The 26499-nt window shown below is 44.9% G+C and overlaps 1 protein-coding gene across 8 annotated transcripts in view; it reads right to left on the bottom strand.

The window, feature by feature from the left end:
- The window catches only part of TRIM2 (tripartite motif containing 2), a 160056-nt gene that overhangs the window by 67575 nt on the left and 65982 nt on the right, over positions 1 to 26499 (bottom strand). The window lies entirely within an intron of this gene.

Below are 26499 nucleotides of genomic sequence, written 5' to 3'. Positions count from 1 at the left end.
ACTCTGACTTCCCCAGTCATACTCCAGCTCCAAGACATGCATGCCACCATGCTTTCTTTAGTAGTGGCTCTCAACCAGAAAATGATACCTCCCCTTCATGAGGTGGTAGGGTACGCATTTGGAAATGTGAAGGGGCATTTTGCATTGTCATATCGATTGTGGGCTCAGGGAGTGAGCTGGTACTACCAACATTTAATAACTGGGGCAGGGATGCCAAACATCTTCCAATACATGGGAGAGCCTCATACAAGTACATTTGTGCCCTCCAATTACCAATAGCCCCTTTAAGAAACGCTAATCTCTCAGGGCGCCTAGGTGGCTCAGTCTCTGTCAAATAAATAAATAAAACCTTAAAAAAGAAACGCTAGTACTGGGAATGCACTTATCCTTTCGTGACTCCTTTCCCTGTTTAACCCCACTGAATTCTTCAGAACTCAGCAAAGACACCATTCACTTTAAGAAAAAATTCCCTGACTCCTTCTCCAATTCCAAATCCTCCCACCCCCAGTCTAGATTGGGATGACAATGGCCAGCAATTGACAGTCTTACGTGCTCCATAGCATTCTCTGCTAAAAACTACTGATGGCTTCATATTTTACCTCTAACTCCCCAGCCCCTAGTGTAGTGCCCATCACACAGTACGTGCCCAGTAAATAGATACAGAACGACAAAAGTCCTAGAAACAAATGAGTAACATAATATGTTACAAAGGTAAAATTCATCTCCGAACTGGAAAATAGTTGGAGCATTAGGAAGAAGCAGCTCTTCATATCTGACTGGTGGCTTATAATTTATTTTTTAAAAATAATTATTTATTTATTTTAGAGAGAGACAAAGAATGCGAGCAGGGGGAGGGGCAGAGGGAGAGGAAGACAGAATCCCTAAGCAGATACCTGTTAGGCGTGGAGCCTGATTCAGGATCTGATCCCAGGACCAGGAGATCATGACCTGAGCTGAAATCAAAAGTCTGGTGCTCAACTGACTGAGCCACCCAGGAGTCCCTGATTGATAGTTTATAATTCAGAAATCGCCTTCATAATACCTTTTCTCTTGATCTGCAAAGCTATTCTAGAAAGAGAGGAGGCATCATCATTATTATAGTGGAAACTGAGATTCAGAAAGCTTACATGGGGCATCCGGTTGACTCCATTAGTTAAGCGACCTACTCTTGATTTTGGCTCAGGTCATGGTCTCAGGGTGGTAAGATGGGGCTTTGTGCTGGTTGTGGAGGCTGCTTAAGATTCTCTCTCTCCCTGTGCCCCTCCCAGCTGACACAGTGCTGACCCACTTTCAGAGAAAAGGAAAAAAGAAATGAAAAGAAAGAAAGGTTATATGACCAGGCATGGTGGAGTAGCAGTTGTGTGTAAATGTGAACTGGAGTTCAGCAGGGTCAAGCTCCCTCCAAAGACTTTAGGGGGTGATCCTTCCTTGTCTCTTCCAGCTTCTGGTAGTCCCAGGCACTCCTTGGCTTGTAGGGGCATCACTCCAGTCTCTACCACCGTTGTTACATGTCTGCCTTCTCCGTGTGTGTCTCTGTGTCTTCACATGGTGCTTCCCTGCCTTCTCTCTTTTTCCTTCTTAAAGGACCCATGTCTTACGGGATTAGGACCCACTCACATGAAGTATGACCTCATCGTAACTTGGTTGCATCTGCAAAGACCTTATTTCCAAGTAAGGTCACATTTACAGGGACAGTGTTCGGGACTTCAGCCTACCTTTCTAAGGGACGTAATTCAACTTACAACACCAACCATGGGTGAAAGGTTAACATGAGGCCTGGGCTGATGCAGGCCTGCTAGAGAATAATCTGGTTTTCCCACAGCAGTGTTCCTTTGAGAGCAGTAGAGTTAAGATTAATGGGGAAAGTTATGTGTGCTTCCTTTCTGGGGTTGCCAGTAAGACTGTGAAGTGGCTACATAACTCGAATGATATAAAAGACTGGTGGGAGAAAGGGGTATGACCCCCATATACCTTGGCTCTCATCCCTGGTACGTACCCTAAGTGGGTAAGGGAGCAAAGGAAGCTTTGTCTCCAATGGGATAAAGGTGCCATGTGTCCTGGTCTGTATTTTATGCCAATGTTTCCTAACCATAAAATTATGTTAAAACTGTGCCTTGTGAGTCTGATTGGCAGCTGGAACCCACAACCACAGCTGCCTGCTGGTCAACCCAGTCTGACTTCCTTCCCATTGATCCTCCCAAGCCCCTTCTCAGACTGAAGATGTCCCTTACAGAGAAGCCTGACAAAAAACGCAAGGCTCTGCCATCCATGGATATATCAGACTACCCAGCGCCACACTCCCCCTTCTTATTCTTTGTCTTGCTCTGACAATCGCAAAAATAAAAAGCAAAAGCAAGCAAAGCACTCTTTTTCTGCCATTGTCTGGCCTGGATAATTCAAAGTTGACTCTATCTATCCTGAGTTCGTCCGGAAGATAACCTCCCAGTCTCCACTGGACATTACATTAATGTCCACACTGATGGGCATTATCAGTATCAAGTGCTGTTTTTCCCTTCAGCGGACTTTCATGATCACACTTTTCATTCTGACAATTAAATTCAAGGCGGTGCCAAGTTCCTGCGTGCTTGGGTGGTTTACCATGTTTAATTAATCAGTGCAGGGGCTCAGACTAGCAGGTTGGGATTGAGCCAAAGTCGGGGATTCTAGACCGCAGATGTCCCTCGCTGGCTGAGGCCAGGCCCAGATCTGAGCAGGACCGCGCGCAGGAAGCCCGCTGGTGGACGTGGGCGCGCCGCTACGCAGGCCTCGCTAGGCACTGCCTCCCCTTTCCCCACATTGTTTCTTCTCTACCCCCATAGAACGGACTATATGCAAACCAGCAGGTAGTGCAGAGGGAATCTGGGAAATGTTCATATCTGTCGACTGGATGGTGCCATGGGTAGCACCCTATTCCAAGGTAATAGTCACAGGCACCGGACAGTCTCACCCCGCCAGCTGGGCTTCCCAGGCTCGGCGGAGCCCCGAGAGCATTCAACGCAGGGCGGGGCGCCGCCTGCGGTGGTTTCCAGGGTAACAGGCTCCTCCCCCAGGGCGCCGAACCCCGCCCCCGCCGAAGAATAGCGTCTGGCCTTCCCCACTCTGGCGTCCAAAGCTGTGCTTGCATTATGAATCTCTCTTTTCCCCCTTTCTCTGTAGGTTTCCTGCCCCCCCCCCCTTTTTTTTTTTAAGATTTTCTTTCTTTGACACAGAGAGGGATAGCAAGAGAGGGAACACAAGCCCAGGAACGGGAGAGGGAGAGGCAGGCTTCCTGTCCAGCGGGGAGCCCGATAGGGGCTCCATCCCCAGGACCCTGGGATCATGACCTGAACCAAAGGCAGACATCCAAGGACTGCGCCACACAGGCGCCCTGCAGGTTTTCTTTTGTAACCTTATTTCTCACCGGGGAAGAGGACCACTCTGTAACTGGTTCAAGTGCTGGCAATAGGAAAGCCCTGGGAGAGAAGGGAGTCAACCCGGGGGTGACAGCAATAAAAGCTGTGAGCTGGGGGATCGCCCTGCCTGGCCACCCCCTGCATATGGGTGTCCCAACTGTGGCCCTTTCCCATTTCCTGGGACGGCGGCTCTCCTGCCTCGAGCCCTCCTGCGCTAACATGACCTTGGTGGACAGAGTTCACATGGGACTTTCTCCCGTCAACACGCCTGCATGCCAGCATTTAAGAGGACTTCTAGAGCTCAGTGCTTTAACCTGGATACTAAAGTAGGAGTCTGGGCACCTCGGCGAAGAAAGGTAATATGACGATATAGGAACTTGACATCACCGGTCAAAGGCTGCCTCCCCCATACATGGTGGAATCAGGCGAGAGTAGGATTAGAATCAAACTACCGTCATACCCTAATTCAGGCACAGACTCTGGAGACACATCTGTATCTGCTCTATCTGTAGGTTGCTCATTGCCTCTGTAAGCTCGTTTATAAAATATCATCTCATGAGGTTGTCCTGATGGTTAAATAGTATAGCATCAAGGGTCTCAGCACTGTGCTTAACACACAGCAGTCTCAGGTGCTGTAATCCGAAGCTGTGTGGTGTTGACTATGGGCCCCAGTGACCAGCTGGGTTTGAATCCTGGCTCTGCCACTTATGACTTTGAATAAGTAAATTAACCTCACTGGGCCTCAATTTCCTCATCCATATAGTGGGAATAATAACCTACTTTGCAGTGTCATTGTAAGAAATAAATGGTTTCATCTGTGGAGAGGACCTACCATAGTGCCTGATATATAGTAAGCAGTCAATACACATCTTATTATAATAGCAGTCCTGGGAGTATTGCCACTAGGAGATTTCTGAGTTCTTTTAGAAATGCCTAATGATTTACTTTTGAATTTCTAGAACCTGGCTTATGTAGGGGTTCAATAAGCATTAATTAATTAATTAATTTTTAGATGAATGAATAGGCTAGTTAATACACTACTCTCCATTAATTCTTTTCTTCTGCCCAATAAAATCAATCAATCAATGAGAGTGGGCAGAGTCATGCAAAACCAGGAAAAATATATCTATACACTATGTTATCACCCTCGACTGGACACAGCCTCCCTTGGCCTTCTTACCCACTTAGTGCTGGCTTGACACAGTTAAGTGAGAGGCTGGAGCGCTACTTTGTTGCTCTTAGTGAGTCCTTACCCTAACTCCGAATCCCAGGCCAGCCCCAGGACCTGCTGCTTGTTCTTTTTTTTTTCCCAAAGATTTCATTTATTTATTTGACAGAGAGATAGAAGGAGAGCACAAGTAAGCAGAATGGCAGGCAGAGTGCAGAAAGAAGCAGGCTCTCCGCTGAGCAGAGAGCCCGAGGCAGGGCTTGATCCCAAGACCCCAGAATTGTGACCTGAGTCAAAGGCAACCACCCAACCAACTGAGCCACCCAGGCGCCTCTGCCGCTTTGTTTTTATGAGAAACAAGCTCTGTTACTTTGTGCTATTCATGGGCCCTTGGAAGTGAGTCCTCCCTCACCAGCCAGCTTCTTGCCTGTAGAGTGGGCAGCCTCCTTGGAAATATATGACAAGAATCGATTCCTTATGGTACCTTTCCGGAGTCCAAGTTTTCCCCTCTGATGACAGTCATCATCTCTGGACATGAGAATGGGAGGCCTTGCTTTCTTGTCCTCCTCTGAATGGACATGTTCTAATACAAATACTAACTTGCCTAGCTCTATATCCGGAGGCTTGCCAGTGTGTCTAGGCCAGATGCCAGGAAGCTATGGGACCGCTGGAGGCAAGGGGAGCAGGAGCAGAATAGTAGAGGTAGGCCAGGGCAGAGGGCAGGGGAGGTATGCACATGGATCAAGTTGGGCCTACCAGGCCCAGGGTATCATACTGACACCTGTGGGCCCTGGTATGTGGTGAGCCAAGTGTAGCCATCCATGGACGGGGGTCCAATGATGGGGGCACCTCAACTCTTCCTTGATAATATTTTCCCCCTTTCTCTCTCTTCTTCTCCATTTCTCCTGCCCTCTCTCTACTCCCTGCCCACTTACTCTGCTCAGCAAGCTTTTAATTTAGCGTCTACTATGAGCTGGGCACTGCACTGGCATTAGGTCACTATCGTTAATGAACATATGCACACTCGTGAGAGAGACATAAACATAAATCTCAAATAATAAATTGACCAAAAAAAAGTTTGATCTCAAATAAACAATTTTCATCTGCGGCCACCACCTCAGACCTGCTTCATGGGTGTTGCTCCCCAATGGGATGGTTTTCTGTGGTGGGAGTATCTGGACTCTGGAATCAGACAAATTTGGGTTAAAAAAAAAAAATCCCAGCTCTGACACTGACCAGCAGTGTGATTTGGGGAAAATGACACAACCTCTTGACTCTGCTTGTCCTCATCTGTAAAATGACAGTAAGAGTATACATCCTAAGGTCACTCTGAGGATTACATAGGACAATGTCTGGAAGCTTCTTAGCATAGTGCCTTGCTCGAAAGAGTCAATTGCTGTTGTTCTAATTACTCAAACCCAGTGGCCAGGAAACTTTCTCTATATATGGCCCCCATTTCCGTTACAGGTTTTGTGGGCCAAACAGCCTCTGTGACAACCATTCAACAATGCCGTTGTGTGAAGGCAGCTGTAAACAGTATAGAAAGGAATGTAGCTTTATATTTATATTCTATAAATTTTTTATAAATTTATAGAATATCATTTCCCTTTCAGTTTTTCACCAAACATTTAAAAATGTAGAAACTGGGGCACCTGAGTGGCTCAATCGGTTAAGTATCTGACTCCTGATTTCAGCTCAGGTCTTGATCTCAGGTTCATGTGTTCTAGCCCCGTATTGGGCTCCACCCATGCTGGACCTGCAGCCTACTTAAAAATAGATAGGTAGATCGATAGATAGATAGATAGATAGATAGATAAGTAAATAAAATTCAGACGTAGAAAGTGTTCTTAACTAACAGGCTAAAAAAAAGACAGGGGGCGCCTGGGTGGCTCAGTGGGTTAAAGCCTCTGCCTTTGACTCGGTCATGATCCCAGGGTCCTGGGATGGAGGCCTGCATCAGGCTCTCTGCTCGGCAGGGAGCCTACTTCCCTTCCTCTCTCTCTTCCTGCCTCTCTGCCTACCTGTGATCTCTGTCAAATAAAAAAAAAATTAAAAAAAAAAAACTTAAAAAAAATTTTTTTTAATTTTTTTTTTAAAAAGAAAAAAAAAAACAGTCAGTGGGGCATATTTGAGACACAAGTCATAGTCTGACCACCCTGATCAAACCTAATGAAGTGGCTGGCACTGCCTTTTATGGATTTTGCTTCAAGGGACTGGGTCCATAATACCCTAATCCAGAGTCTGAATATTAAGACACAGCCTGACAAACTTCGACAAGCTTACAAACTAACGCAAGGACAGCAAAAATCTCATAAAAGAAAAATAATAACTGTAATTTATTTGTGCATAAACAAAGACAATTAGGTAATCAATACCCAAATATCTGATTTATTTGTGCACAGGAAATGGAAAAGATGATCATTTCCTCAGATGCCCCACCCCCTTATGTTCCGTGGATAGAGGCGAGCTCTTCCCCACAGGTGTAAGGACTGTCTACCTCACTTCTCAGTGCTGTGCACCGAGAAATTCAGGTGTAAAAAACATCATGGAAGATCCCCTAAGTTTTATACTTGGAGGATGAGAGAAGACACAGGTATAGTGGGCAAAGACCGGGGAAATTTTAGGAGGGCAGAAAGAAACTACCAGAAAAGAGGCCAAGTCCCACTGCTGTGGAAATCAGAAATCAAGTGACTGGGTTGGAAGACAGTCACTTCCATGGCAAATAATGCCATATAATTCCTAATTCCTTCTCTCCTCGTCTCTGCTCCTACATTCTAACTATCTATGAACGGAAATAGGGACATTTTGCTTTACTTCCCATGGCAAATCAGGAAGATTTTTACTCTCTAGTTCATATCAAATTCCTCACAGGCTAGAAATCCTTTCTCTAATGCTATAAAAAGGCCATATTCCAGACACATTGCAATTAATAATTCAACTTACTTCCCTTGACTTAAAGGAAGTGCAACGGCTATCTTATAAAACTACTCCAAGAATCAATTCTACTCTTGTACATCTTTAAAAAAAACTATCCATGTCTTGCTTTCATTGCCAGATAACAAACCTGCTAATCCAACCTCATTGGAATGTTGAGCAGTCCACAAAATCAGATGTCCTTATAATGCCCTCTAACTTGGTGGGAATTCTCCTTCTGGAAAGAACACAGCCCAGGCACAGGTGTATATACAGCTCGAGTCACAGAGATCATCTGCTGGCTCCCTACAGAATCGCCTCTTTGTTTTAAGTGCTATCTGATGTGGAAAGAAAGCAGGACTTTTTGAGAAAGGAAAAAGTGAGGAGCTGTGATCTGTCAAAGGACCTTGGCCAGGATATACGCAACAGCACCCAATGTTCCTTCCCTACCCATCAAGAAACACAAGCCTAAATTCGAAGAACCTGGTACTGTCTTTCATCTTGACCCAACCACGTGGCATGACATTTGTACTCTCCAAAGGAATATGAGCCACCAGCTGTCATATTGGCTCTTTAGTCTCAGACCAACAACCGGATTCAAGAGCACAAACTCCATCATTTTCTAATCCCATGGGAGACTCAGTTCACTACCCCAGCTTCCCTGACTGGCTCCCAAGTCACCTCCCTTCTTGCTCAGGCAGAGCCTCTCAGGCAGCAACTGGAAGCAGCAAGGCACAGGACTGTCAACCTTGCATACAACCTGAGGTATTTAAAGTTGCAAAGAACAAAAGAGATGATACAGTCTCATTCCAAGAATTCCCAAGAATTGGGCCTGGGCCCGGGGGCCCTACCAACACGCTCACCTCTCACTTTGCCGTCTTCCCCACCTCCACCCCGCACCGTGCATCTCTTCAGAAGACCTGGGCCTCTGTGGTCCTATCCTGTCTGATCACCATCTTGGAGACAAAGAAACAAGTCTGGGGAGGTGACGTGACTCCCCCCAGCACCATAAAACTAGCAGGTGGCAAAGGCTGACAGACTCGGGCCTGACTCTGAGCGCGTGTCTCTCCTCTCAGGCAGGCCTGGGGACCTGGCGATCTTTGCAGGCTGTGTGAGGTTCACCATGACTACATTAGTTCTTTTTCTTTTCTTTTCTTTTTTTTTTTTTTTAAAGATTTTATTTATTTATTTGATAGACAGAGATCACAAGTAGGCAGAGAGGCAGGAAGGGAAGCAGGCTCCCTACTGAGCAGAGAGCCCGATGCGGGGCTCAATCCCAGGACCCTGGGATCATGGCCTAAGCTGGAGGCAGAGGCTTTAACTCACTGAGCCACCCAGGCACCCCCACTACATTAGTTCTGTAGGATGGTTCAACAGAAACAATTAGAAACACAAGCACAGTTCTCACTAGATGGAAATAGAAAACTGAATTGAATAACAAAGAGCCCTCACAGCCCAGCTGGTCTGCTTTAAGAGTTAATGGTTTCAACGGGATGGACACGCAAGCGCCACAGTCAAATGGCAGGAGTTCCCAAGATAGCGGAGAAACAGGAACCCATCACAAAGCCTGAGAGGACTCAAAGGTTAAGACTCTGGCCGTCCACGTGGCAAAGGGCAGGGAAAAAATAAACCACGACATCCTGTTAGAGGGGGGAGTCACAGAGAAGGCAGACTCCAGGGAATAAAAAAAGAAAAAAAAAAGGGATAAGACATAATAGACCAAGACTATTTACCAACTTTGCCTAGTTGAGAAACTGCAGATCTTCAGAATGACCTTGACAATACAAATCCAACCCCAAAATAGACACAGAGGACCAGAAGTCATTAACCAGTTGTACAGACTGTGTGTGAAACCCCTCAGTCTAGTCCAATTTGAGAGTTGGGTACAGTAAGGAAAGCACAAGGAGTTACTCAAAGACCTGCCTTGTTGGCATCAGATGGCCAGTGCCTTCGGGCCTTTCTCTTTCCTGTTCCCTGCTGGGCCTCAGAAGAATTTCCATTCTATTTTTAAAAAGATATTAACACATGTTTGTTTGTCCCCAGAAATGGAAGTGGAAGAACCCAGCCTTAATTTAGACTTGCCCAGAAACTTATTTGTGATAAAAACAAGGTTTTATTTCTGATCTTCTATTTGTTCTGATGGGCTTTCCTAACAGCATTCTGGGACCTTTATCCAGACTTCCTGTGGCCTCTGGATCCTGCTCTTCCCCCCCAGCATTCTCTCTCCACTATTTCTGGCTTTTCAAGAATTGGTGGACCTTAAGTGCAAAATCCTAAGATCTTACACCCAGAAAGGGAGGCTGCCTCCTGTTGGTAAACGGCAAAATCACTGAGTCTTCATGAGAAAGGGCACCAGCTTTCAGGGGTGCCTTGTGCTGCACCCCACCTCCTCCCCCAACCCCAGCCTGGAGGTCCTGCTGCGACGCTGCCCCTGTGCCCTCAGCTCGCTGCCCAAAGGCTGCCTCCTCTCTGAGGCCTTCCCTGCCCCTCCCATCCTAAGTGCCCCCCTTTATTACTTAGCACTCCACCGTATTTGAATACTTCATGACAACTGTCACAGCTTGTAATGACGGATCATTGGCTTGCTCGGTTAGAGCTGCTTCCCACCAACCTGCAAACTCCACCGGACAGGGTCACAGCCCAGGGCTGGTGCAGTTCCTGTGCATGTGCCTTCCGAGAATGCGTGCTGAAGAATGACTGAGTGTCAAACCTGTCCGGACACGACCCCGGGCATTGCGATCAATGCTCCTCTGGAGAACACACTCTCGCTGGCCAGGTCCTTGGGCGACACACCTTCCACACTAGTTGTTATGACTGAACCTCAGTGAAAGGTTACCTGTGAGTTGTACGTGTAGAGGGACTCTACTAGAAAAATGGTGTGAGAGAAGATTTCAACCTAAAATGGAACCAGAGGGGGCACCTGGGTGGCTCAGTGGATTAAAGCCTCTGCCTTCGGCTCAGGTCATGATCTCGGGGCCCTGGGATCGAGCCCTTCATTGGGCTCTCTGCTCAACAGGGAGTCTGTTTCCCCCTCTCTCTCTGCCTACCTCTCTGACTGCTTGTGCTCTCTCTCTGTCAAATAAATAAATAAAATCTTTAAAAATTAAAATAAAATGGAACTGGAGCGTATGAGATGGAGAATCTCACCCACATGCCCTCAGAAGAACAAAACTGAAGAACTGAGGAACTGGTTTCTGGTTAAGGCCTGCCTTGCCGAGGACCAAATCTCATCTCCTGACCAACACGCATCCGCTAAGAGTCTCTCCCCATCCTCATGCCAATGAACCTACTGCTTGGGCTCTGGCTGGACTTCCCCGCCTTTGGTGCCTTGCCCAGAAACACAGCCCACCCCAGACCCTCAACAGATGGCCTGTAGCTCGCTACAGCCTGTGTTTCCCGAATTGCAATTCTTTGGCTATTCCCAAATTAACTCAATTTCTGGCCGTTTGAGCTTGCCTTGGTTTACCTCTTTATCTAGGCCGCCAGGTAAGCAAGATTATTGGGATCACATACCCTGCCTGAGAGTTTGATATTCTACAGTGAAAGATTTTCAACATTTGATATATATATATATTTTTAACGTAAAAGAAACAGACTTACTGCTTATACAAATGTACAGTTTTGAAGGAGTAGTTCAAACTACAATGTAAAACCTCTTCCTTCAAATGGGGAGTCTAAAAACATACTGGAAAGAAAACACTATCAAGTAAGATGTGGGATCCCGCTGTTTTTATTGTTTGGCCTGAAGTATTTGCAGTAGGATTAAAGGAAAACATTTTCCAAAGTAGTCTAGCAATCCTAATGTGCAGTTGGGCGGTAATAATCTTTTGCACAGAAGCCAAATAAGGAATTAGGGCCATGATATTCAGCTTTTAGTGGTTCTCCCTACCACTGTGGGAAGTTCAGATGCTGCTGTGCAGAGACATTTTATGTTGCTCTAAAATTTTGCTTCCCGTTAAGCCCAAGATGGACAAGGGAGATATTCCCTGATAAGAGGCATGTTTTTTGAAGAGAAGAGAGGAAGGTAAAGAGAAAAGATGGGGTGCAGGCCACTTTTTTATGACATCTCTTCCTTCCACTTTCATGCAACAATAATGGGAATGCGCAGTTGGCCCAAAGTGGTTTTGCACTCAAGGGAATTCAAAGAGGTTTTACAGCAATTGCATTCTTTGATAATTACAAATAAGCAGATAACTTTTTTCCCTTCATCAGAAAGGAACAGAAAGAGAATGACAGAAAAGCAAAAAGAAAAAGAGAGCTATCTTTATGATAAAATCTCCAAAACCATTCTATCAAAGCCAAAGTTATTGTCTAACTAGAGCCTAAGCACTAAACCCATCAGAAGACCCCACCCTTCATGGCTTCATCAAACCCTAATTTTCTCCCCCAAAGCCTCATCCCTGAATATCATCACACTGGGCTTAGGGTTTCAACATAGGAATTCGGGAGGGGAATCAAACATTCAGTCCGCTACAAGGAGCCTTTAAGGTTTTGTGCAAGAGGGTCTGGCCCTTTTCTGCCTCTGTGAGCCCATCTTCTGGGCCTCATGCTATGACGAGAGCATCCAAACCACTTTTGGTCCCTGGATACACTGAGACTCCACGACCAAACCATGGGACATGGGATGTCCCATGGGACACGGGACACTTAAGCCCAGCAGCTCCAGCATATGCAGATGCAGCTGGAACTGCTACACTTGCTGGACCCAGGCTTGTCCCTCAACAAGTCTTCCTTAAAGAACTTGAAATGCACTCATTCTAGGCCTCCAGAGAGTCCTGAATTACTCTCCTTCCCCTTGTGCCTTTATGCATGTTATCCCTCTGCCTGGAAGCCAAACCTTTCTCCTCTTGCTAGAGATTCAACTGATACGTCACCACTGTTTTGAAAACTCTCCTGATAATCCTTTAACTCGGGCAAGGTATTCACCCCTCCTTTGAGTTCTCGTCAAAGGAGACTTTGACGACTTCTATTGTACTTACCACTCTCTGCAGTAATTACTAGTTTAAATGTCTGCCTCTCCTATGAGAGAATGAGCTCTTGGCCTATACCTTGCCTGACTTTTTATCTCTGGAAATAGCGGGGCCTACATACAAGTAAGTGCTCAGTAAATATCACCCATTTAGTCTATGAATATTACTTTTTCTCTATACACATTCTGGTTCAAGGTATATGAAAAGGAAAGGAACTCACACTTATTCAGTACCTACTATAAAGCAGGTTCTACGTTCAATAGCCCATTTTGTTTTCAAGACAATTTTGCAAGATAGGAGTTACTGGTTTGAATAAAACAGAGATTGAAGAACAGCCTTATTAGAAACAAGAGAAGAGTATTTATTCAAAAATCTATTTTGGGTTGATAACCGTTTCTGGAGCTTAGTTGTCTTTTATTTATTTATTTATTTTAAATATTTTGTTTATTTATTTGACAGAGAGAGACAGCGAGAGAGGGAACACAAGCAGGGGGAGTGGGAGAGGGAGAAGCAGGTTTCCCACTGAGCAGGGAGCTCAATGAGAGGCTCAATCCCAGGACCCTGGAACCATGACCTGAGCTGAAGGCAGACGCTTAACAACTGAACCACCCAGGTGTCCTGGAGCTTAGTTGTCTTAACTCTAAAACAGTACAGCTGGGGGTGCCTGGGTAGCTTAGTCAGTTAGGCGTTTGCCTTCAGCTCAGGTCACGATCTCAGAGTCCTGGGATCCTGCTCAGCTGGGAGCCTGCTTCTCCCTTTCCTCCCTGCTTGTGCTCTCTCTTACTATCTCTCTCTCTCTCTCTCAAATAAATAAATAAAATCTTTTAAAAAAGACAAACAAACCAGTACAGTGATTGAAAATTGTGCTTTAGCAAGTGACATGTTCTATGTGTAATAGAAACTCAACGTCTTAGCATAGCTTAGACCTACCAAAATGTGTAAGTGACCAAGAACAACCCAACTCAGCATTAACAGTGAGCCTCCCATGACGTTGGTGGTGCAGTTGTCTGAGATCCGGTTTACCGTATTATCCAATGGATCCTGCCGTTTGCTTTCAGTCACTTGCAGCTGTAGACCGCAGCGTTACCACTCATACTGTTTCTTAGAGTAAATGCTCTGCCATTATTACACTGGCATGATTTTTAAAATTTGGATGAAAAATCCTTCAAAAACAATTCCACTATTTGGATGCTTCTGGTGTATATACATATATATTTATTTATTTATTTTTTAAAGATTTATTTATTTGAGGGGAGAGGGGCAGAGAGAGGAGACGCCATGTCAGGCTCCCTGCTCGGTGGGGAGTCTGCTTCTCCCTCTCCCACTTCCCTTGCTGTGTCTCTCTCTGTCAAATAAGTTAATAAAATCTTTTTTTTTTTAAGTCAAAAAGCAAGAGTTAAACCCGAATTCCTCCTACCTTAGTCCCTGAAAGTTAAATCGGCGAGCAAAAAGGAGAACCAAATTTAACTGATTTCCAGGTCTGCTCATTTCCTCACTTATGAAAAGCAGTAAGAACGTAGTATTTTAGATGTCATTAAGCTTACAAAGATATTTAAGACACAATCCTCAGAGTCAAAGAACTTGCCGTCAAAAACAAGTATGTAAATAAGTTGGTAGATAAAGGGCGATCTTTCTTTAGGATAGAATTCCATGGCAGATTGTATAGGGTGCAAAGGAGGATTGAGGAAACGTACTTTTGTTTCAAAAATGGATCAAGGGCTGGCTGGCTCGGTTGGTGGAACACGCGACTCTCGATCTTGGGGTTATAAATTTGAGCCCCATGTTGGGTGTGGAGATTACTTAAAAATTAAATATTTCAAAAAGAGAGAAAAAGGATCAAAACAGGTTCTGGAATTGTTGTATGGTAGCATTTGAGGGGGTTTCCAAGGTTGTGGGACTGTGACAGGTGAAGATGAGCAGGTGAACAGTAGGCCATTAAGACATCAGTGTTTCCACAAAGAATGAGCCAACACGAATAGACACAAAGGGAGTGAAAACAGCCGAGTTTTGTATAAGATACAAGATATGGGGAAAATAAAAGAAAAGGCTGGAACACTAGATATAAGCCATCTTGTAGAGGGCCCTAACTGCCAATGTTAGTAGAGTACACTGACAGAGCAAAATTTGAGAAGTACAGGTGAGTGACAGAACTCTAACTTAAGAGAACAAATTTGGTCGCAAGGAACAGGATGAGTTTCTTCAAAGAGAGAAATCAGGGGCACCAGTAAGGAAGTAATACAAGAGTTTGCTCATTCATTCATCAAAGAAAAATTTACTTATCAAGTACTATAGGGCAGGCACATGCGTGCACTGAGGAAGCAAGGAACCAGGCATGGAGCCCTCAGGAGGCTTGAAATCTGGGGGGAAAGAGTATATCACCATTCAGGCAGCTAAGAACTCTGAAGGAGGTAAGACAACCCTGAGAGCCCAGGGGGTTGCGAAGAATCCCCAAGGAGGTAAGCCTTGGGTTAAATCTTGAGAGACAGGCAAGGGTTGGTCAAGGGAAGAAGAGAGGGAAGGAGAGTCAATCGGGAAAGACAACTCAGCTCTTGAACAACCTGACACATTCAGGTCTATCAGATGCTCTGGGCCAGAAGGAAGTGAGCCGAGACTTTTTTTTTAATTAAAAATAATTACTATAAAGAAAATAACAGTCAACCATTTATTTACTAAGTACTTATTAAGCATGTGCCCAACACTGGTCTCTACACATGATCGTTCATTTAAGTCTCACAACTCTCTGAGCCAGGCATTGTGATTCGCATTTTACAGAACTACCCACTGACTTCAGCTGCTTCAGAAATTCACTTCTCAGAATCACATGGCTATTAGCTATTGATTGGGGGGCTTCAGACCTAAGTGTCTCTGACTTGAACATCAGTCTTGAGCCGTGAAGGCCAAGTAAGAATTAGCCATACAAGGAAAGGTGGAACAAGCGTTCCAGGCAGAGGAAGTCTGAAGGTATGTGTGTCAGCAGGGGGAAGACTGACCACAGGCTGTTGGGGATCACGAGCATGTGCAATACGAGGCTGGGGGCAGGAGATGAGGGTGGAGGAGCCGGCAGAGGCCAGGCCACGATGGGCCTTGCTTTGTAGGCTGAAAGTATGAACTTTGGCCTGAAAGCGATGAGAGCCCTGGAAGACTTAGAAACATGACAGATTAGAAGGGATGGACACACTCCAGTTGAGGTGTGGTGAACGGGGCAAGACTGGGGGCAGAATTTCAGAAGTCTAGTGCGCGATGATGGTGACCCAGGCTTAGAATGCTCTGATGAGAAGCATTAGGAAGATGATGCTCAGGCAACCTAGGTCGGGGATGAATGGCGACCCCCCACCCCGCCACACACACACAGAAAAGTGAATTCGGGAGGAGCAGCAGAGGAGTCTGCCTGCTTGGAGACAGGACAGGGAAGGGGGTGGTGAGGACGGGAGAGAGAAGGTGGAGTTAAGTTCAAGTTTGGATATAGAGATGGAAATGACTGGGACCACCACATGGAGATGTCAAACAGGCTGCTAGGTTCACAGTTCCAGGCTCAGAAGAAAGGTCTAGGTAGGAAACAAAGATTTGAATTGGAAATTTGGGCAGGAAAATAATTAGCACTGACCACTAACCAGGTGCAGTTCATAAAGCTTTTTTTTAAAAATATTTCACTTGGGCGCCTGGGTGGCTCAGTGGATTAAAGCTGCTGCCTTCAGCTCAGGTCATGATCTCAGGGTCCTGGGATCGAGTCCCACATTGGGCTCTCTGCTCAGCAGAGGGCCTGCTTCCCGTCCTTTCTCTCTGCCTGCTTCTCTGCCTACTTATAATCTGTCTGTCAAATAAATAAATAAAATCTTTAAAAAAATACTTTATTTATTTATTTGAGAGAAAGTGACAGAGAATGAGAAACAGCATGAGCAGGGGGCAGGTACAGAAGGAGAGGAACAAGTAGACTCTTCACTGAGCAGGGAGCCCAATGGGGAGCTCGATCTCAGGACGGGGAGTTCGATCTCAGGACCCTGGGATCATGACCTGAGCCAAAGGCAGATGCTTAACCAACTGAGCCACCCAGGAACCCCTCATAATGCTTTTCATGCATTTTCTCTTTAATCCTTTCAACAACCGTATTAGATACAGTTGTTATCCCCATTTTACAGACTATGGACCTAACTAAGCCACAAGGACGTTCAGTAACCTGCCTAGAGCCACCCTATTCTTGGAGGATCCATATACTTCTACACCTTTACTTGCCAAATGTTTGTGCCTGTGATCCACGTAGAGATATCTCTTATGTTGCCGTTTAGTACAAATATATATTCTTCCCTGAAACCTAAGTTGCATGTAATCATACTGAGTCTTCTGCTGTTTCTTATTCTGTTTCACTTTTGAAGTAGGCTGGTTACAGCCCATGGTTTGATTCCCCAGCACTCTTGAAACCCACAGTTGGGAGACTCCCACCCCTGACTCCGGCGATGGCAGTGGGACAGCCGAGGTGACATCACAGATGTTGGGTGGGAAACTGACTTCAGGGTGATTTTTAAGTTAAAAGCAGAACAAGATGAGAAGCAAATCTCTTCCACCAAATCACGCCCGGAGGACATGTCTGTGGAAGGTCACTCTTTAGCACTGAGTCATTTACGGCTGTCACACGCATTTATGGGGACTAAAGCCATTTCTGCTGCCAGGGTTTTCCACTGTGAGGAACAGGAAAAGATGCAGATGCCCTTACCTCTGGGGAATGTTGAAATGTTGGTCCTACAATCGCTCCAGTACTACAGGGCGGCAGGATTTGGGCACACAGCCCAGAGAAAAGCAGCCGTGGGTCTGCCCTCCGCTTTGATGTAATTCCCGTGGACAGTAATTGCAATAGGAAATAATACCGCCACGGCGGAAGTTATGGAATATGACATTTACCATCTCGCTCAGCAGGAAACAGCTTTGTTGGCAGGACTCAAGGAATTCACCCCCCCAAATGTATCACAGATCCTGAACGTACACATGTGTCTTTCCTTCCACTTCAGAGGAAGGGGGGAAATGTTCCTTTTCACTAGAATTAATGCCTTCTGAGGGACCCATCCACCTCCTCGCCACCTCCGGGGCCTCACTCCCCTGGTTAAGCCTTTCTTCCCTCTTTAGCACCATCACTTTCTCCTTCGGCAGGGCTCCCCTCCCCTCTGGCTTCAAACACACATGAGTACCCTCTAGAAAAGCCCCTCGGCACGAAGTCATGATGGAGGTGACGTACTGTTCTCTGTCTTGAGAGCGGCGCTGGTTCCCCAGCCACAGGCAGTGTCGAAGCTCCCAGAATTAACCACCAGGAGGGGGGATGTTACTCACTCTCTGCAAACTCTATCTCAGAAACACGACTGCAAAATGAAAGCCTCTTGACCCTTTTCCTTGATCCTGCCACCCGTGAAGGCCGTCCTCTCCCTCCTTCCAATGCCCAACGTAGATAAACCCCCAAGTCTTCCCCACAGCTGGTTCCTGTTCTCTTCCCACCTTCCTGGGGCTCCCGGCACTGAAACTTCCGCACGAAACCGTCTTTCTCAGGAGAAGCAGGCTCCCCACGGAGCAAGGAGCCCGATGTGGGACTCGATCCCAGGATGCTGGGATCATGACCTGAGCCGAAGGCAGCTGCTTAACCAACTGCGCCACCCAGGCATGCCCTGTCTGCCTCTTTAAATGCTGCTTTGACTCACTAGTAATCCTCTAACTCTGGGAATGTGCCCAAATACCAAGACCACCGCTTTCTCTAAATTGTATCCTGCAGAGATCGCCCCACTCCCAAGGCCTAGGGACCACTTGAACACACCTGACTCCCCAGATCAACAACTCTGAGAAGAGACACATGGTTCAGATCACCAGTGACTGCTGTGGACATCTGCACTCAGCTCTGTCTCCACCTCACATGCTCCCTTTGCCAGCTGCCCTTAACGATGCTAATGACCTCCCCTAGGGTCCTTCCTCCAGACCTGAAACCCCAAAGACTCCACTCAGCCTTTTGTATCATCAAGACCAAAGGAGGTAGAGTGCTCTGTAAACTGTCCTGTTCTCGACTTATAATGTATTAGCATTGCAACTACTTAAATCTTTTAAACTCTTTCTTTTAAAATGTCTGCCGATTTTACTCACTTTTTCTCCAACCACTCCCAGCCCATGGCTCCCTTCCTTCCCCACAGCGTGTTCCACATTCCGTCAATAGTGCATCTTTATGAAACAACCTTTTTTCTCTTACTCTGCAACTTAGTACTCTTTAAAGGCTCCTGTTACGGGCTGAATTTGTCCCCCTGAAAAAGATATGTTGAAGCCCCCAGTATCTGAGAATGTGGTCTTATTTGGAAATAGGTCTTCACAAAGGTAATCAAGTTAAAATGAGGTCACTTGGGTAGGTCCTAATGAGGTTTGACTGATATCCTTATAAAAGAGGGGCACTGGACACAGAGACATCCAAGGAAGACAGTGTGAAGACACAAGAACACCCCCTCCAAGCCGAGGAATGCCTAAGGCCACTAGAAGTCAGGAGGCACAATAGATTTTCCCTCACAGCCCTCAGAAGGAACCAACCATGCCCACACACTACAGCACCCAAGTACTAGTTCACATTTCTCTGTCTGGCACAACAGATCCTCTTTGGTGTGGCCCCGTCCTCTTTCTTCAACCTTAGTTCTCCAAGACTTCCCTACCTAGACCTACTGGTCAGTCCTCCTCCAGTCAAAGGTGTCTCCCTGCTACTCTCCACCTGGGCTATAGCTCTCTACCCTTGCTTGGGATGTTCCCAACCTATCATGCCCTACCTACCTCTTTCTTCCACCTAAATCTTGACATTCTTTAAGCTCAAACTTTCACCTCTCTTCCTCAATTAGACTGTCACGGCTTGGCCTATGTTTTTTCCTCTCTCTTCTCTGAGTCACCACTGGACTTCTCATCTGTATCATATAAATTGACTCTTGATTATGTCTTGTTTCCATAGCTCCCTCCTGGCTTTTTTGTGTGGTATTCTCAGATCTGGGATTAAATTTTAAGTGACTATTCTCTACTGGAAACCACTTTTCCAGATACCTTCCTAGATTTGTTTCCTTGAGAAAACATCCTTTCATCTAGAGATTCTCACAATTTTTGTATTATTTTATCATATGTCATCCAATCAAGTTCTACTGCGCATTTTGGTCCAGTGAGATCGACACTGTAGGTGTGAGTCCCAACTCTTCCTTTCTTGGAAAAGTCACTGGACTTCTTACAGTCTTGGTTTCCTCCAGAGCCATTGTAAAGGTAGGATGGAATAATTTATGTGAAAGTGATTGTTAAAAGGTAAAGATGTGCTCAAACATGAGATTAAATCATTATCATCATCTCAGTGCCAATTTAGCTCAGCTAGTTAGCTGCCATGCTGATGAAATCATGCACATGAGCTAAGTGAGCTGGTTCACAGGGACCAATAATTTTCATTACTAATACAGAGTGAGCAGAGAGATGGAGAAAGCTGCAAAGTACATCCTGGTTCATCAGCAGGGTTATCTTCTTAAATAAAAGATAGATAGTGCCCTCAATCTACTTAAGGCATGCAGGATCCCAGGATTTTGGCAGAAATAACAGACAGGCCCTGTCATCATCAACTCTGGTGCATTAAATCCACAAGATAATATAGTATGCCTAATTCAAGAGTTTAATGGGTTGTTTTGCTTTGTTTTGTTTTTTGCCTTGGTAATTGTATTCTACTGGTTTTAAGACTGAAAGATAACCAAGAATTGCTATATCTGCCTGCAATACAAAAAGCAAGTCAATCTCTCTCAATTTAGAATTATTCCAATATGGCTCATCCCATGGGCATATTGAAACAGGGAAGAGCCAAACCGTTATTCCAATTCCCAGTGAGGACGAGATTTAGTAGTATACAGACTCCAAATGTTTGGTTAGTATTCGCATCCTAAACCCCCCAAACCTTCCCTTCAAAACCAGCCATATGAATTTAGACTTCTTCTTCTTCTTGTTGTTTTTAAATTTAAATGTTTTTATTTTTATTTTATTTTATTTTATTTTATTTTCCAGTAACTTTCTCTTTTACTTCATCTTTCGTATTTGTCCCACGAACTTTAATACACTGGCCGATGATTCAGGTGAATCAAGTGGTCATTCTTAAGTTGCAGACACCAAATACAGCACGTGTGGTAAAAACATTTAAGTATTACAGCAGAGATTATTTGTAAAATCTAGAAAGCTGAGCCCTGGGTCTCGGGGCGGAGGGGCACCTGGGAGACTCGGTTGGTTGGGTATCTGCCTTTGGCTCAGGTCATGATCCCAGGGTCCTGGGATCAAGTCCTGTGTCTACATCCCTGCTCAGTGGGGAGTCTACTTCACCTTCTGCCCTCTGCCTCTCCCTCTGCTCATGTGCTCACTCTCTCTCAAATAAATAAAATATTTTTTTAAAAAGGAAAGAAAATAGATCTATGGGGTGCCCGGGTGGTTCAGCCGGTTAAGCATCTGCCCTTGGCTCAGGTCATGATCCCAGGGTCCTGGGTCCGAACCCCACATTGGGCTTCCTGCTCAGCGGGAAGCCTGCTTCTTCCTTTCCCACTCCCCCTGCTTGTGTTCCCTCTCTCACTGTGTGTCTCTCTCTCAAATAAATAAATAAGAAAGAAAGAAAGAAAGAAAGAAAGAGAAAGAAAGAAAGAAAGAAAATAGATCTAGGACAAGAGCTGGAAGTCTGAGTGTCTCCACCTGGAATGACTCCTTCCCTCTTGATCTGCTGGTGAACTCCTGGGCACCCCCCAGACTAGCCATCAACAGATTCTAGCAGAATGGCTGAATAATGAAGACTGAAGACCAGCCTAGTTATAGACAGATCTGGCAATACTTTGGTGAGGGGATTTATCCAAGGGACTTGGTGAAGGGAAAATGGCTTAGGGGGAAAAAAAATCTAGGAAAAGAAATTAAGTTCTATCTAGATTTAGTCCTAGTGGGGAGCATCCTCTACAAAATAAGTCCCAAATATGCCAAGAATATTTTGTACTGCATTACAAATGAAAACCAGCTCCCATGCAGATGGAATGAAGAATTTCATAACCCAATAAATCCGCCTGCCTCCCAGGACGGAAACTGCTTTAACTACTCCAAACAAATTCTTACAGATTTCCCACTCTTGATGTGTAAAGGCTTTTCAGAAAGTCGGCTGAATTTGGTCTGTGATAGATGCTTATTAAAAATTCAGAATCTTTGTTTAAGCCAAAACAATGTATGTGGACCCCAAGTAAAATCCTTGTCGAGGAAATCCCTGAGAAATCTGGGTTTTTTTTCTCTCAATGAAGTTATGTTAAAAATGAAGAACATACGTTCTTCTGCGGGATCTGTAGTTGAGGTGGAGATATTGCAGTAAATGTCAGAACCCCCACACCCTTCACTCCCACCTCTTCCCTTCCCAGGCTTCTCAATTTTTTCATGTTGTTTTAGTGGGTGGTTCGGCAGCTTTTGTGGGCTTTAGACTTCAAGCTCCCATTACTTTGTACTTTAGGTTTCTGGATTGAGAGGTTTGTGGAGGAAAGTGAGGACAGCACTTCACTACAAGGGGAATTTCTCCTTTAATAGCCCCAAATAGGGAAAAATAGCAACAGGGGCGCCATTAGCCTCCGCTCATCCTTCCTCTAAGCAAATGGCACCCATCACAGATCCTGATCAAGCAACGTGATTGTGTGGCTTCTGTGTGACCTCGGGCAAAACACTGGATTTCCTATTTAAGGCTCATTTGTGGTAGAGCGTATGGCCCATCAGACCCAGGAAGCACACGTTGCTTCTCTAAAATGCAAAGAGCTTTGTAAAGATTTTAATGGTACTGGAAATCTGGAGACCACGTTCTGGAACTACTAAATTTGGTTTTCATCAGCGGCTTCATTGTTGGCTGAGATTTAGAAGCAAAAGGCCCCTATTTTTTGCCATCTGTTTTCTGCAGCAATCAAGGCACAAACATCCAGCCCATTCGAGTACCCTTTTATCCACTTTCCTTACGGGGACCTCTGATTAACCACGCTAAATACGGGGGTATCCAAGGAATACTAACATTTCATGAGAGGTTCATTTTTTTCATCTCCTTCTTTGACTATAGTGGCCATTATTTTGCCTTTCCTAACAGAATCCAATGCACGAGTAAGCAAAGGAAACCCCGAACACAGGCTGAAGGATAAAGGGGGGCCAAGTGGTCCAATGCTGCACCGAGACGATTCACTCGCCAACACCACTGTGGAGACTGCTGTGCACCGAGGTAGCCTGTGCTGTTGCTAAGGCCAACTGCGCCACTGATTTTGAATTACAAAAGCACTTTCAGTTCTAAAATAATTAAGTCATGGAGATGAAAAGTACAGCGAAGAAAAAAAGGGGGTGGTATTAGACTGACCCCCAAGTTCCCGTTCTTTTGCATCTCCTAAAAGTTCCTATCTCTTTCCTCCCCCGCCACCCCACTCTCATGCTTCTAGTTCACTATTTTAATTCCCAGCAGAATCATTAAGTACAACAGGCTGCCCAGCTACAAAGCTGGACATGCACACTCCCATTGTGTCCGGTAGTCGAGGACACGCAGGCAAGCTAACAAGATGCAAATCCCATTCAATGTGGCCAATGTCTTGTTCTATCCCTATGCAAAGGCCCAGAACACTCATTCTTTTAGGCAGTTTTATAATCTGGCTCTGACACCACTGCTGAACGTGTAACACTAATTTAAATAAACCACAGGTGGTTAGCAAAAGAGACAGTTCTGTCTTTGTTTAGTCTCAGAGGTTATTTTCACGATGAAAGAGACTGGTTGCATGTTCTTAGGCGAGGTTCAAGGATCTCTATCATTCACCCTCCAGGAATGTCCGCATTGTGAGTCATCTGGGTGCTAGTCGGGTTCCTGCTGAACTGCTTGGTGACTAGGGAAGAAACATTCTAGGAACAGAGGCACGCATCGAATAGGGGTCTTGGAATTATGAAGCAAGTGTCACTTCACCCAGGTTGTGTTGAAAGAGGCAAGAACACAACTTACTCTGCCAACGGAAGCAAATCTCATGTGAATCACCATGGTGATTCCCCCAGGATGTGGTTGTATGTAGCTGAACTACAGACGGGGTTCTTCCCACAGACTTGGACCTGCTTTCCCAGGCGAGGAACTCAGTGCACAGGTGGGACAATGCACACTAATGCTTAAAGTTACCACTGAGGCTTGAAACTGCTTCCATGGCAGATGCTCACCTTTTACTCAATTGTACATTACAGATCATAAAGCAGGGGGCTTGAAACACAGTACATGTTAAACAATACCTGTTCGCTGACAAACTAGGCTTAAAAACACCTTTCCTTTCTTCTACCTGATTGGACAGAATAGTCGGAAACATAAATGGGTCTAGTCTTTCACATTTTTGGTCTCATGTCAGATCTCTCTTTTCAGGAGTCTTAATCAGAAAGATTTTTCCAGTTGGTTTACTTCCTGGTCTTCAAAATCATCATTCCTGAAGGTCTGTATTGAGAGTCTAAAGTGCTAGTCCTTTCCCTAACTGGAGATGAGCCAGTCAGCAAGACTTTAATGCCTTTCTGGATATTTTGGTAGGAATCAGTGACTATATTTAAACTAAACAAGACGTCCCTCAAACAGCAGACATTCTGAAACTTGGAAATCATTTACAATAAGGAGACAGCAATTTAAAAGGCTATTCTCCTTCCAGAATTAAAACTGCCTCCAGCATAATTCTACAAACTGCTCTGGTTCCTGAAGTCTGCACTTCTTAGGTTCCTTCATTTTCCTGCAGTTAAAGCAGAAGGAAACTTGTACCCACAGCTTCTATTTGAACACTTCTAAACTGTCCTAAGTTAATAAAGATGCTGACATAGTGTTTTTGTTTGCCTCAAGGACACATCCTAATCTTCCTGGCCAGCCCTTCTGCCTCCATAAATTGCATCCAGACATCCAATATGTTCAGAAAAAAAAGAATGTAATGAAAATTCTAGGACGGGGATATTTCTGTTCAGGGATTAAGATGAGATTCACAGGCAGGAAAAAGCCAGCATTTGTATGACAAAATATTTGCCCATGAAAGCTCAGTTTCTGAGGTTCAATTTCCACTAAATTCTCAAAAAAAAAAAAATTTAAAAAACCACATAAAAGCTGAGTGGCTAGTATCCATGGTTCCATATCACTAGATTTCCTCTCCTTCATTCCCCCTCCACTTGCTTATCTCAGAGGTCGCACTTGTCAATTCTTCTAAAGCCAAGACCAAATTCTATCCACGTCAAAGACCTACTAATCTCTTCCAGAGAAAATAATGAACTAAACTCAACAGACTTGCAGGAGCTTTTTCCGACTTTCCAACTAGCAGGTCCGTCTCAAGGTCTAATATATAAGGGCACAAAAAATAACGTTGATAAGGGAGTATGATTATACATCAGCCTTGACTCAAGGCTTTTTGTTTTTAAGATTTTATTTATTGATTCTGAGAGAGAGCGTAAGTGAAGGCAGAGGGAGAGAGAGAATTTCATGCAGACTCCACGTACTCAATCTTAGGACCCTGAGATCTAGGCCTGACTTGAAATCAAGAATCCGACTGAGCACCCCTCCCCACCCCGCCTCCTACCTCAAGGCTTTTAAGATAACAGTCTCAGAGAGGCTTCTCAAACAGATGTCTAGGAATATACATCTTCTCATGAAACCCAAAAGAAAACAGTCATTGTTCCTACCCACATCATCAGCAGAAGCATCAAAAGAGTCTTGCCTGTACCTGCCAGCATAAACTTTTAGGGCCTGAATAAATCAAGCTAAAAATTGTCTTTAGGGAATTTGTAACCCAAGATAGATTTGGGGTGAAGCGAGCAGTGGAGTGATGAGATGACAAAGTTCTGATAATGTTACCTCCCCAGAATTCCAGGATAGCATTTTCTTTCTTCCTTCTTTCCTTCCTTCCTTTCTTTCTTTCTGATTTTATTTATTTATTTGACAGAGAGAGACACAGCGAGAAGGAACACAAGCAGGGGGAGTGGGAGAGGGAGAAGCAGGCTTTCCGTGGAGCAGGGAGCCCAATGCGGGGCTTGATCCCAGGACCCTGGGACCACTACCTGAGCGACTGAGGCACCACTCAGGATAGCATTTTCAAAGGTTCCTTGGGCATTACTGTATTATCCAATTGGTTTATTTCCACTCAACAGGCAAATTCTCACCAAACAGCTCTAGGAGAGTAGTGAATTACAGCTACTCTGAAAAGGTCAAATAAACAGATCACTCCTGAGCCCCGAGGTAAATATGCAGCTCTTTCTAGTGTAGTCATTGGACAGAAATTCAAAGGACAGAATTCAGTCCAAGGGCAGACCAAAGAAAAGGTCAGAGTCTATGCTGTTAATTCTCAGGAAGACTCCCTACCCCATTTATATTCCGTGTCCTATGAGAAGTTCCTTCCACTTGTGTTCTAATACGAAGCAGAAATAACAAGCTGACCAGGCAATTAGGAAATCAGGGAAGAAAATATCAAAATGATAATGCAAGAAAAACAATTCAAGATATAGACGCCAGCGTCGCTTTTGAAAGATACAGTGGAATTTCCAATGCAGGATTTAACAGACATAGAATTTTCCAGGAAAATAAAGATAAGATTTGGGGAAACCTGAGATGAACGCTGTCATCTAAACAAACCTTGACGCTGAAAAGTAATGATATCCTAGAGTCCATGATCCAAAATAGAGTCATGTATGTACTAAAAGGAATCGCGTAGAAAAGGGTAGAAAGAAAAGCAAGCGCACAGGGAAAAAAAAAATGTGCACATATGAGGGTGAGTGAGGGGGTGGGTGTGGTATTAACCCTCTATCTAGTCCAGAATAAGACTGAGTGATCTCACAGTGAAGACTTTTCATTAATGTATGTGGCCTCACCCAACTCAGCCAAATTCCTACTTACCTTAAGGGAGGAGGAAGGCAGAGGGTTTTTTTTGTTGTTGTTATTTTAAATTGATCCTTGATTGCTAACTGTACCTAAATTTGCAGAGGAGGGAAACATAACGTGGGTCATAAAGAATTCAATCAAATTCTTTGCCTCTTTGGTGGAGGTTGTGATAGTCAAAGTGTTCTGAATCAT

The sequence above is a fragment of the Mustela nigripes genome, chromosome 1, assembly GCF_022355385.1.
Source record: "Mustela nigripes isolate SB6536 chromosome 1, MUSNIG.SB6536, whole genome shotgun sequence".
In the NCBI taxonomy this organism is placed as follows: Eukaryota; Metazoa; Chordata; class Mammalia; order Carnivora; family Mustelidae; genus Mustela; species Mustela nigripes.
Note: the sequence above shows the minus strand (reverse complement) of the source record. Positions and strands in the feature narration are given on the sequence as shown.